The sequence below is a fragment of the Notolepis coatsorum genome, assembly GCF_963971535.1.
Source record: "Notolepis coatsorum genome assembly, chromosome: 6".
NCBI lineage: Eukaryota > Metazoa > Chordata > Actinopteri > Aulopiformes > Paralepididae > Notolepis > Notolepis coatsorum.
This window is the reverse complement of record NC_140170.1, coordinates 73875654-73888335: the sequence shown is the minus strand read 5'-3', so window position 1 is coordinate 73888335 and position 12682 is coordinate 73875654.

Genomic DNA, 12682 nt, shown 5'->3' with positions numbered 1-12682 from the left:
AGTCGCGTGCTGAAGAGACCGTGAGTTTGATTAAATGGTATATTGAATCTAATATAGCGCTGTTAAATTTCGAAGTTCAGGTTCGGTCGTTATGCGTTAATAACGGTGTATAGTGTAGATCAAGGGTATAAAAGCCTTATCGCAGCATGGTGCTGGTCGATTAAACGAACAGCGATCCGATACAGATAAGGTATACACACACGTTATCTTTTATGTATTATTGTTTGTTTGTTTGTCTGTTTACGGTTCGTTTGTATGTGCACAGTATTATAGAACCCGTCGCGTTGCTTTATTAAGATATAAACCGGCTGATATCGCGTTTTTCTTGTCTGTTTGTTTACGTTTCACATGGAATCGCATATGATGCACAGGCTCGTTCATTCGGTTACAAAACGCTGGTTCTAGGTGAATTCCAGGCTATTGAGAGCTCGCGGAAAAGTACTGCATGGATTGCAAAGCTTTATTTCCGAGGTGAATGGGAACGCATGATTTTGATATGAAGCTATCCATGGGCTAACGTGAAGTTTAATATGCCCGAGGCCGAGGGTATATGAAATCCACGTGTAGTATCTGTTTTATTTGTATGTGTATGTACACGCTGCTATTAGAACGTGTCGTGTTACTGTAGCGAGATGCAAAAGAGTTTTTCCAAAGTTGCATTGTCCCAGACCACCGGAGAAACGAGCCGAGCATTGCATTGACGACACGTAGCATGTTACAGCCTCAAGGACCACTATTCGATTGAAGATACACATAAACACAAAAGGGGGTAAGTTATAAGGGTATTCAATAACTGAACACAACTACGAGGACGACGTCATCACAACAACTTGTCCGGTGAGTATGAAACAAACCTTGATGATGCATGACACAACTAATATCAGTCACGGTGAATTACAGCTATCTCAGATCACTTGAGGTTTATGTCTCTTTAATATACACGTTATAAGTCACATAAAGCTAGTCTCAGTGTCTGTCGCAGAATGTTGCATCTGTGAACACACCGGTGGACTCGATCATCATAAATAGGTGTCTACATCTTAGAATCAGCACGAAGCTAGTGAAAAGGCAAATGTGCTAAGGTATTCAACAAATTATTTCTATGTTAAAACAATGTTTTAACTCCCAGGTCTCTATTGTTTTGATACAGGGTACCATAGAGAAGCATGCATCATAACTGAACACAACACAATTTATGAGTAACACACACGTACTCCCATTATAAGACCTTATATAGATGAAGACTAGATGATGTGTTTTTGAACTCAAAATCAAAGAGAACACACTCAAAAATGGTCTTAGAGGAGTGGGAAATTAACATGTGTTTGTGTTTACAGACAACCAAGAGACAGACAGATCTGGCTCTGAGGCGACATGCAGAGCAGTGCAGACACCCAAATGATACAAAAGAATGAAACTCCAATGATTTGCATCTGAACACAGACAGGACACAGAGTGAGACCAGCTACAATCATGTACATTTAGACCCCAAAATAATCTACATTTGAACACAAAAAATCAACCAAGATGGTGTGGAGCTGAAAGACAATGCAAATAGCTAGAGAGGACTCTGACCACACCTAGGGGCTCAACTTAGTATCTCTACTATACTTAGTATAGTATGAAGTATCACTTTAGATGCAGATGTTCTCGTTGTACCCACCGAAACTCACCTGACAAAGGATGGTAACGAAGCACAAAATGCAATGAATGCAATGTTTTAAAATGAACTTATCCGTGTTTATTTATACAACATGAATTAGACACAGGTGATGATATTGCAGTTATGAAAAGCTACCTAGTTCCCATACTAACAGAATAACTAACCAGTCATTTTCATCATCTCTCTGTTCATGAAGGCACATGAATTAGAGATATGAGTTCTGCTTAAAATCAGACAAAGTAGAAGTGCCCAAAATGAAAGATTAATGATGAAAATAACATAACTTGCATGCTATCTCCTCCTTCTATCCTCTGCTTATAACCACTAAATCCTTGCTATTTCAAGTACTTTCCATGACTGCAAATATCCAAACCACCAGTTGGAGCACAATGATCAAAACATACAAAGTGTACATTTACATGGTTGTCATTTAACTGACACTTTTATCCAAAGCGACTTACAAGTTCTGTGCGACAGGTCATCAGGAAGGGTACAACTCTATCAGCTGAGTAACAACGTCCATCAAAGTATTGAGTACTACAGTGTAGGTTAGTTTATTAGGACAAGTGCATGACAGCAAGGTTAGTTAGGGTTAGATTTATTTGTATCAGTTGGAAGCAGGATAATCATTTACACAATGATTATCAAAATGCACAAGATGTATTAGAGGTAATTGAATTAATGCTACTTAAGAGTAGACGAGAAAATGAATGGATGTATTTCATGCAAAAATAACTGCCTGGCTGCCTAGAGGTTTGTGTTTGTGTTTTTCTCTATGCTAATATCGTGTCACATGAGCCACACTAGAGGTGTGAGGAAAGCCAGAGAAGTCGTGACGAGGTAAGTACACCCATCGCACGCATCCTGAGGTAAGATCAACTTCAATTTGACATCACAGATTATAAAGATAAAGAGAAATTTTTTTCTGATTCCATGCAAAGATCGGATCCAAACATATAAAATGCATGATGGTATTACAACAATGAATTGAATTAACCCTAAATGATTTTCCACTTTAACAGAAGGTGTTGAATCATGTAAGGAGTTGTCTAAGGCAGGTTTTTATCATCCTCAGATCATATATTGGTGAGAGGACAGGACGAGTGAGACGACACGTGACCTGAACCACGAAAGACAACGGGACCAGGCAGAGAGGAACACAACCCAGAGACCTGAGCGACCCACAACAACAGAGGACCACGAAGAACACCGCCAAGGAGCCGGGGGAGAGCCGCCATCCAACCCAGCCCACACGACACAGACGTCCCCAAAGGAAGGAGAGCAGAGACAGAAAGGACGACATGCAGCCTCACCCCGCAGCCCACGGCAGACCAAACTCATCACCTATAGAAAGGAGCTGGAGCCCCCGACCATCAAGGTGGACATCCATGACAAGATTACCATCCGTGTGAGAGAGAGCGTCCTACTGACGGGCCACTACACCGGCAAACCCTCGCCCTCCACCAAGTGGTACCACGATGACGGAGAGCGGGGGACCGACCAACATAGCACGTTCAAGAACACCATACCGCCATGTCTCTGGGCCTGATGAAGGCCAAGCGTGAGCACAGCGGCAGATGGAGAGCAACACAGGCTCCGGGAGGGGAATCTGCAGCGTCCCCGTGGACGGCCACCCCACCACTCCCAATAACCCTGTGACCTTTGACGAGATACACAAGGAGTGGATGGCGACCTGAACACACGAGAAACGCCTAACACTTGCAGTAAAACAGGCCTAGCACATATTGTCCACATTGTTATTTTTTTTAGATTACTATCTTACTGTCTGGCGCTGCAGAAACATCAACTGAATGTACGATACATTCAACACACATCAAGACCACCACAGAAGGACGCACCCCTGGCAGAGAACAGCTTGTCAACAGCGAAGCAACATCTGTCAGATTCATGCCTTCACAAACAAGAATTGTATCAAAAATTTTACATATATCTGGAAAATTATGAACTAAGAATGTGATGTTAACACGGTTAGCATAATCATCTGTTATATCATTTATTTTTAATGTTCTCTTTATACACATTAGCCACTAAGGTAATGTCTATTGTAAATATTACTATGTTTATATGTGTACAACCATGATCTTAGCTCCCATAGAAATTATCATGAAGACACATACTTACCACTTAAATGTCTGATTCACGACGTGACTGACTGGAGATAAGTGCCAAGCCAAGATATAGGCCTTCTAATGATTATGTTATTTGTTGTTTGATATCAGAGTTGAGGACCAATCATTGATATAGGTATGAATGAATGAATGAATGAATGAAAACTTTATTTAACAGATTGCAGAATGGGTACAATACAGTACGGCTCAATACATACAATTGTTAAGGGGATGCAGACCTGAGAAAGACGTTTGTCTTGTTTCCATCAGGGTCCCCCATTTTCAATTCATATAGACATTTATGACATACACAACATACATGACATTTATGACATAGGGACATATAGGTATTTAGTACTGATACATTTGTGACATAAACGGTATTCAAATATACAGTACTTGTAACTGAGGGGTACAATTCCCTGACTGTATTATATAAGTATGGTATCATTAAACCACTACTGTCTTATGTACATTACTACTGGCCATACAGTACACAGGTATATCAGATGAACACTTCCCACAATGACACGGTTCCACACAAAACTGGGTTATAATAATATTTATTAGCAGCAATGATAGTATATAACAATACTTTACGTAGGGTCGCGCTTATAAGGCGAAGAATGTGCGTGAGTAAATCAATAACGTAAGTCCATTATCATATTACGCAGGAGATAATGAATACCACCTGTATCTTAGGAATTATATCTATGGTACACTAGTAAGGCAGCGGGAGATACTGGTAGGGTCCCTCCGGTTGTAGGCCAGCAAGGGGAGAGGATTTGTCGGTAGTAGAGTCTGGGTCAACGAAGAATAGGGAGACTCCAAGTACAGGAGACGGTGCAATAATCTCTTGATCCGCAGACGAATAACAGCTATTCTCCGGCATGCAGCTCCGCATGGAAGAAAGCTAGCCAGCCTCAGGCTTCTTAGAGGCGGGCTCGACGTTGCTCCTCACAGGGTAAATCCCACACAATTGTGGGTGTAGACGATTCCCCGCTCCATCAGTTACAGGACCAAAGCAAATATAATCCAGCCGAAAAGGGCTATGTAGTCGTCGGGTAGGTTATCCAGTGTACATGTCCACACGGTCCTCGTCTAGGGCTCCTCGGGTGAAGGCGCCAGGGTAAGCTGCCCAGCCTGGATAAGCACACTAGCTGGTACGAGGAAACGTTGGTGATGCTGGTCACTGTAGAACGGTAGCCGCACAATACACTATACATAAATAGACTATTACTGAATTAATAGAATAGGTCGAACTCGACGGTACAGCGTTAAACTCTGATACTTCAGCTATTAATTCGCACGCGGTCTCAATGCTCTATTTGGGGCCAAACAGGCCATACTTCACCGCACGTTGTATCGTGGGTGAGGCTTCAACTTATTGGGTAACTTAACTTCTGTATTCACCTGCGCCGTATTTATACGTTAGGTGAACAAACTAGTACCAGCCTTATTCCTGTCTCGTATTCTTGCGCAGAGCCGTTCATGTCCAGGCATGTCTTTGGCGGTGACTTTGAACTAGACCTTGGGGGTATGGCAGTGGCGTCTAAGGGACCGCTGTCCAATAGGAGAACGAAATATTATGGTCTGTACTAGGTAAAGGGATATTCCGTGTATATGTACAAGGAATACACAAGGGATATCAAACGATATACAAATATTATGCAATATATATCAAGTAATAAATATATATATTCGGTTTAATCTGATCCTTCGTAACAGTACTGTTACCCCTAGATCCTGACAGAGTATATATGATGGGGAGGGGACTGTACATTAGGAGGGGGTGGGTGGGTGGGAGAGAAATATACATACGGCGGGGAGGGAATATATACATGCGGTGGTATGTGAGCAGTCAAATCAGACCATTATTAATAAAAGAAAAGGGTGATATCTATTCCCACATCTGATATCAAAATAACACACAGACCTCAATCCAGTCAATCATGTCATGAATCATGTATGTAAATAATTCTATTTTAAACTGTTATGCCAACCACCAGATCAAGGTTTTAAAATGATTTCATTCAATAATCCGGTAAACCAACAGATCACATTGGCCAAAATTTTCATTATTTTAATTGTTTTCTATTTCATTCAGTATCTGATAACCGATGGGTTACATCGATCCCATTCTTTTACCATGTATATTCACTTATCAATATTTTACCTGTTCCAAATGATCCTGGTATATTATATATATTAATCTCACCCACATTATGAAGAGAAAAGTGAGTAACTGTTGAATAATATAATGATTCCCCAACTCCCTCATGTAAAGACATTCCCCTCCCTTTTCTCCCCTATCCTGTGTCCCCCCCCCCCCCCACCCATTTGACCTATCAAATGGGACCACACCCCCCCCCCCCTTTTAAAGGGGAACTATTTTACTATTTCTTTCACTATTTGGGCACTTTTACACAATTCCTGTGAGTCTATGGAACACCTCTGTAATATCTTTTTTTTTTTATTCATTGTTTTGTATTTCTAATCAAGTCCTCAAAAACAGCATTTTTCTACCTCAAGATCTCGAGCCGTTTTGAGCCTTTGGGCTCCAACCACTGTGTGCAGCTCATCTTGTACCTCGCCATTATCATGCAGCGGTGTCTTTCTGACATCACAAATCATCACATTTTCAGATGACTCAGTTCAGTGAGGGTGAATATTGTGAGAGGAGAATTGGAAGAATGCGCCAATATGAGAATTAGAGACATAGATCATATTAATATAAGTTCACATAGCTAGGAAACAATGCTAAACACTCAAAAAGGCCATTTATAAGATAGTTCCCCTTTAACTATATAAGGCTCCTCCCGACTGCAATCCAGGTCTCTCTACCTGGGTCATTCAGCTGACCACCTGGGGAGAGCCCCTCAGCCATTCTCTCTAACTACTATTTGTACATCTCTATCTATCCAGTTAATAAACTTTGTTATTATCTGAACCTCGGTTGACTGAGAACCTTCTTCTTCAGGATATCCACAAATATCCCACACCTTAAAGGTCCGTAGGGTGCTTGCAGATTTCAGGTTGAGTGGGAGCTTGTTCCACATGAAATGGACCTCGTAGCGCGGCGCCCCCCCCCCCCCCCCCCCCCACCTCCTGCACCCAACGAAAAACAGCCACACATACACACACAGATACAGCGTCGATCTTGTTCTGATGTAATGCAAAAGAAATAATCCAATTATCTGATCGCCATTTGAAGTACTGGGCGCGGAGGTCCGTGCCACGTTCAACAGCATTGCATATGAGGGGGGGGGGGGGGGGGGGGCAGCCTTGCAGATGTATCGTTGAAATCAGGTTACCTAGCCTGAATATTTAAACCACGCCCGCACGGCTTGGATCGTCCCAGAAAAAAAACTATACCATTCCCAGTGGAGTGCAATACCAGCCGGAAGGCGTAGGGGGCGGTATTTGCCCTTTTGCGATCTCAGACCCATTCCCAACGATAACATCAGGCTGGATGGATGAAAATGAATGGATATCGCTAATAAAAGAAATAACGACCAAAACCCGACTATACTTGTGATTGGCGCTCAAGCGATGGCGAGTTAACCTGACTATACTCGTGATTGGCGCCGAATGAGTTAAAGCCCTTATTGGTAAACAACCTGTTTATATCTCTTCACTGTTAGATTGGAATATTGGAACCTATTCAACTCGATCGTCATTACATTACACCTGGGTAAAACAGAGTCCATTCTCTTCGGTTCAAATAACAAACTCAGCAAGACCGACGGCTTCTCAGTTACAGTGGGTGACAATATTGTCACAAGGAAAGATGAAATAACATACCTAGGTTCCATCCTAGAGGCAAATCTTTCCTGTGACAAAATGGCATCCAATGTAATAAAAAAAAGTCTACCAACGAACTAGATTCTTGTACCGGATCTCCTCTCTGGTAAACAAGAATACCCTGAAGACAGTAAGAAGCATTTTGTATAAAAGTATTCTGTACTTCTGTATGACAACTATTAAAGAAACTTGAAGACTCTGGCAGGAGCACTCATTCAAGGGTACTATGACTATGCTTGCACCTCATGGTACCAAAGCACCTCAAAGGCGCTAAAAACAAAATTACAAACATCACAAAACAAACTGGTCAGACTACTGTTTGACCTTAGTCCTAGAACCCACCTCACCCCTGCCCACTTTGACAACCTAGGATGGCTTAGAGTAGACGACAGAGTACAGCAACTTGCAATGGGCCTGGTCTACAAGATACACTACACGACTAATGTACTAATGTACATGTCAAAACAGTGAATACCACGACCACAACACCAGAGGGAGCTCCACAAATCATGTTAAACCCAGATTCGGCTCAAACAAGGAACTAAACACGTTTCGCAATTATGCCACATCAATGTGTAATGCCCTACCCACAGCTGTAAAGGAATGTGAATCACTACCCACTTTCAAAACCACTCTCAAAGAGCAGCTACGGGAGACTGCAATTCGAAACTGGCCCCTGTAAATGTCCTAACCAAACCCCCTCCAATGTACAGTAAATGTCCTAACCCAATAATACACGAGACCCTCTTCTTGGGACCAAGTAAGGTTTTGTCGATAATCCAATGTACAGTTACCCCCCCCCCCCCACCCAACCACCTCCAATGTACAGTTTCCCCACCCCACCCCACCTACCCAACCCCCCCCCCCCCCCTCCACCCCACCTACCCAACCTCCTCCAATGTACAGTTTCTTCGTCAAATGTATACTCTCTTTTTTAGACTATTTTTGTATCACAAACAGTACTGTATTTGTAAATCTGTTATGTCATAAATGTACTGTAGCAGTACTGTCTATCTGTATGTCATGTATGTCATATATGTTATGATGAATTGAAAATGGGGGACCCTGATGTAAACAAGACGATTCTGGTCTGCATCCCCTTAACAATTGTGTGTATTGAGCTGTACTGTAGTATTGTACCCATTCTGCAATCTGTTAATAACATTTTCAATCAATCAATCAATCAATCAATCAATCAATCAATCAATCAATCAATCAATCAATCAAACGAATTACTGGATGGTTCTTACGGTTCCTCAAGTTTGCCCTGATCTAGGGAAGTCAGCCTTTTCCTTTGATGCCTCTAACTCATGGAATGTCCTTCAACTCTCTCTGAAATTGGAGGTTCTCCCTTCCCTTGGAATGTTTACATATGATTTCAGACCATTGTGTGACTACCTGTAACTGTTTTAGCTGATATCTTTAAATTATTTGAAACGTTTTTTATTTTTTACTCTGGTGTTTACATTTCTGTGAATATTGTTTGTATTATGCACTGTTTACATTTTGTACAATCGTCGTTTCTGTAAATGAGGGAAACCTCAGATTATTACGATTTTTAAATAAAGGTTGGAAAAAAATATAAATAAAATCGGACAACATTATTAACGATAGGTTATGACTATAACCAAGTTCTGTTAGTTAGGGGCGATGCTTGGCATCACACTGCACTATCTCGCGTACGTGCACGCGTACTGAATAAACCACAAATGTACCTCTAATACCAGTATTAGTCTGACCACACCCCTCATCAGCTTACCTTCATAAGCAGGTGTGTGGTCACCTGCTCTCCTCCTTCCCAAGCTTTCACCACAAGGTGAGGTCAAGGGCTGCAGCGGCCGTCTGATGCCAAGCATCGCCCCTAACTAACAGAACTTGGTTATAGTCATAACCTATCGTTCTGTATCGTTAGTGGCTTAGCTTGGCATCACACTGCACAAGGGAGGCCAAGCGGAGCCACTGGCTGACAAATACACCCCGCTGACAGCCCCCCAAAACCATCAGAACAGGGAGGGCCGAGCCCCCCCGACCCCCCCTAATGGAGGGTATCCCCCCTATTAGAGGCTTCACGGGAAGGCGACGGACCCGACCGTGCGAAGAGGCACTCAAGCAACTTAACGCACAGGGTGAGCAGACCGTGGCTTGACCCCACGACTACACACACGCACAACCCGCATGCCACCCGGGAACGAACGGAGGAACAACCTCGTTACTGCCCCCAGAATCACGGGGTCAAGGGCAAACCCAACCCCGTGGCAAGGCCGTAGCAGCGGAGCGCGAAGGAAGACCCAGACCCACCAAAAGGACTGGACTCCCTGGAATGGGGGCCCGGAGAAGTCCATGATGCCAGCATCAAGACCCCACCAGGTGGGCACGTAGTGCCCCGCCCCCCACATCGCCAGCGTATTCGGACAAAGGCCCCCCAGTTACTGCACCTGGTAAACCCAGGCGGTATCCCAACCAAGTACTAACCAGGCCAGAACCTGCTTAGCTTCCGAGATCGGACGAGATCGGGCGTGTTCAGGTCGGTATGGCCGTAAGCCGAGCGGGCCCCGTCCCCCCAACAGTACACCGCCTGGCACACTAACCCTGCAGAACAGACAGTCAGCATGGCCGTAAGCACACAAAAAAGGTTAACCAACGGAAGCAGGCAGCGCACCGGGGAAAAACCAGGCAACAGGCTGTTAACCCTAGCCTGGAGACTGCGGACGAGACAGGCGCCAGAGGGGACAGCTGAACACAGCCGCCCCGGCGGAAGGAGCGTAAGCTGGCGGTGTTGCATGACCAAGCCTCCATTTAAAAACCCCCACCCAGAGGGGTCGAGGCAGAGAAGGCTGACACGATTGGCAGACGTCATGAACGTGCAGGGGCACCCTCAAACGGTGAACCCGGGAGTTGACACTGCTCCAACACACCAGGGAATCAACCACCTCGGTGTTACCCAATGCGGTGGTTGTTCCTATAACCCCTCAAGAAAAAACTCCAAAACACACCTGCGGGTATACACCGGCTATACCGCAGTACAAGTGTTTCAGTTTCCAAAAAGGGTTAACCCAGGCCTACGGGTCGCAAACATCACTTCGGACCGGGCCTGGCGGTACGGGAAGCACAGGGTCACCAGAGGAGGTCAAAAAACCACCCCCACAGGCCCCTCTTCGCCATGCGTGAGAGAGGAGCGAAAAATAATGGAGAACCAGCCCCTAAGCACACCGTACCTGGTATTCCCCGGCGGTCTCCCAACCAAGTACTAACCAGGACCAACCTGTGTAGCGGCCGAGATCCGACGAGATCGAGCGCGTACAGAATGGCATGGCTGTAAGCCATGACGACAGTGCTGAGTAAAAACATACCCAACCAGGGTCTCCATAGCGCTTAACCCTGTGACACCCAGACCGACCTGGCATTTTTCCCCCTGAAAAAAGCCCAAGTCCCTCAGGGTACCAGAACAGCAGATCTGCATCCCCGGCGGACAACGGGTTCAACTGATCTGGACCAGCGTGACCAGAACCAGTCCCGTGCCCTAACCACGCCGACATGCCTACTCCAGGAGAAGGGCAGATATGCGTGTTGATCTTAACATGAAAAGAAGGCGCCACCCAGACGTTCGGACGAACCGCGCCTGGTGGCCCACCCCAAGGGCGTGAGAACCCACCACATATGTTCAGATCCATCCCGTCATCATCCCCCAGACATGAACGAGAATCCGTCGACAACCCACCCAGGTCATGGGATGTGGTCGTCGGAAGAGGAAAAACCCCCATCTCAGTTGCTTTATAAAAACGCTGTTTCAACCACAAGCAACCAAGGCGTGCCAGTCAATCGCCTGTTTACAGCGAGCTAGCACTATACGTGCGTCGGGACACACCCCCATCAATGAACAGGCTATTTAGACCTGTCATTGAATCCCCAAGGCGCCCAGGGGAACGACAAGAGGGGTGTGACACTCCCTAACTCCAACACTTCTGGAATAGAAAGAAGGAAGCATCAACAGTATGTATCCCAGTCTACACAGCCGGGGTAAAAAATGTTCACATTTTTACATCCCACCACCCTCCCATAGGAAAGAGACGGGGATCCCCAGAGAGACTTCCCACGCGAGCTGTACAGATTGAAAAGAATATATTGCACCTTGAGCCATGTAAAAAACTGGTTTTAGGGCCTCCGGGGAAGAGGCACTGAACCCATACACACTCAATAAACGAATTGAATCGAATATACATACAATAGAAAAGGACCCTTCTAGAGGGTCCACTCACTTTGACAATCTGAGGAGGAAGGCTCTGTACTCTGATGGAGGCTTCCTCACATGGAAGAAGGAGTCCGAACTCACAGAAGGCCTGAATAGGCGCTTGGTGAGGAGGAGCCCTGACCACCCCCCCTGAAAACAGATCCATCACATGGACCTGAACAGCACACGGAAGTCCTACCAACAGAGACGCGCACGGTGACGTACTCTATGGCGGGGGAATTCCTGCGGTGCACACGCCCAATATACCAGGCCGTGGGACCAGGAACCCCCCCCCCCCCCCCCCCCCGTAACGTGCCGAACCGCCACGTGACGGGAACCTTGAAGGACAGGGGGTGTACCCCTGACCGACAGAACAATGGGGAGAGGAAAGGTTACCAGTTCACCCCTTTACGACCCCACACCCATGATACGATGTTACGACAAAAAGAGAATATGACACAGTCATAGTCAGCTCTATGAAGCGTTACACAGCTCCACACAGCGCATGAGCTAACCTGCTATCTGATTTTTACTAAGGAAAAACACAGAATAGAGAGGGCTCTAAGAACCCCGGTCCAACATACACATGTGCTTCCGTGGCCAGTACAACCCAGTTGTAGGTCACATGACACACACAACCCATCATCACCTACAAAAAATGGCAAAAACACTCAACAGAGGAACGCCGTTTTTTTCACAATGAGAGAATACATCATTCTTGATTAGTATCGACCACAGGCCTTGCTAAGCACACATGACAGCAACCAAACCAATTTCCCTTTAGGAAATAAGTTTCTCCAGCAGATTTAGCACAACCTCAGCAATCAAGCTAAGAGTTACATCGTATCCCTACCACAC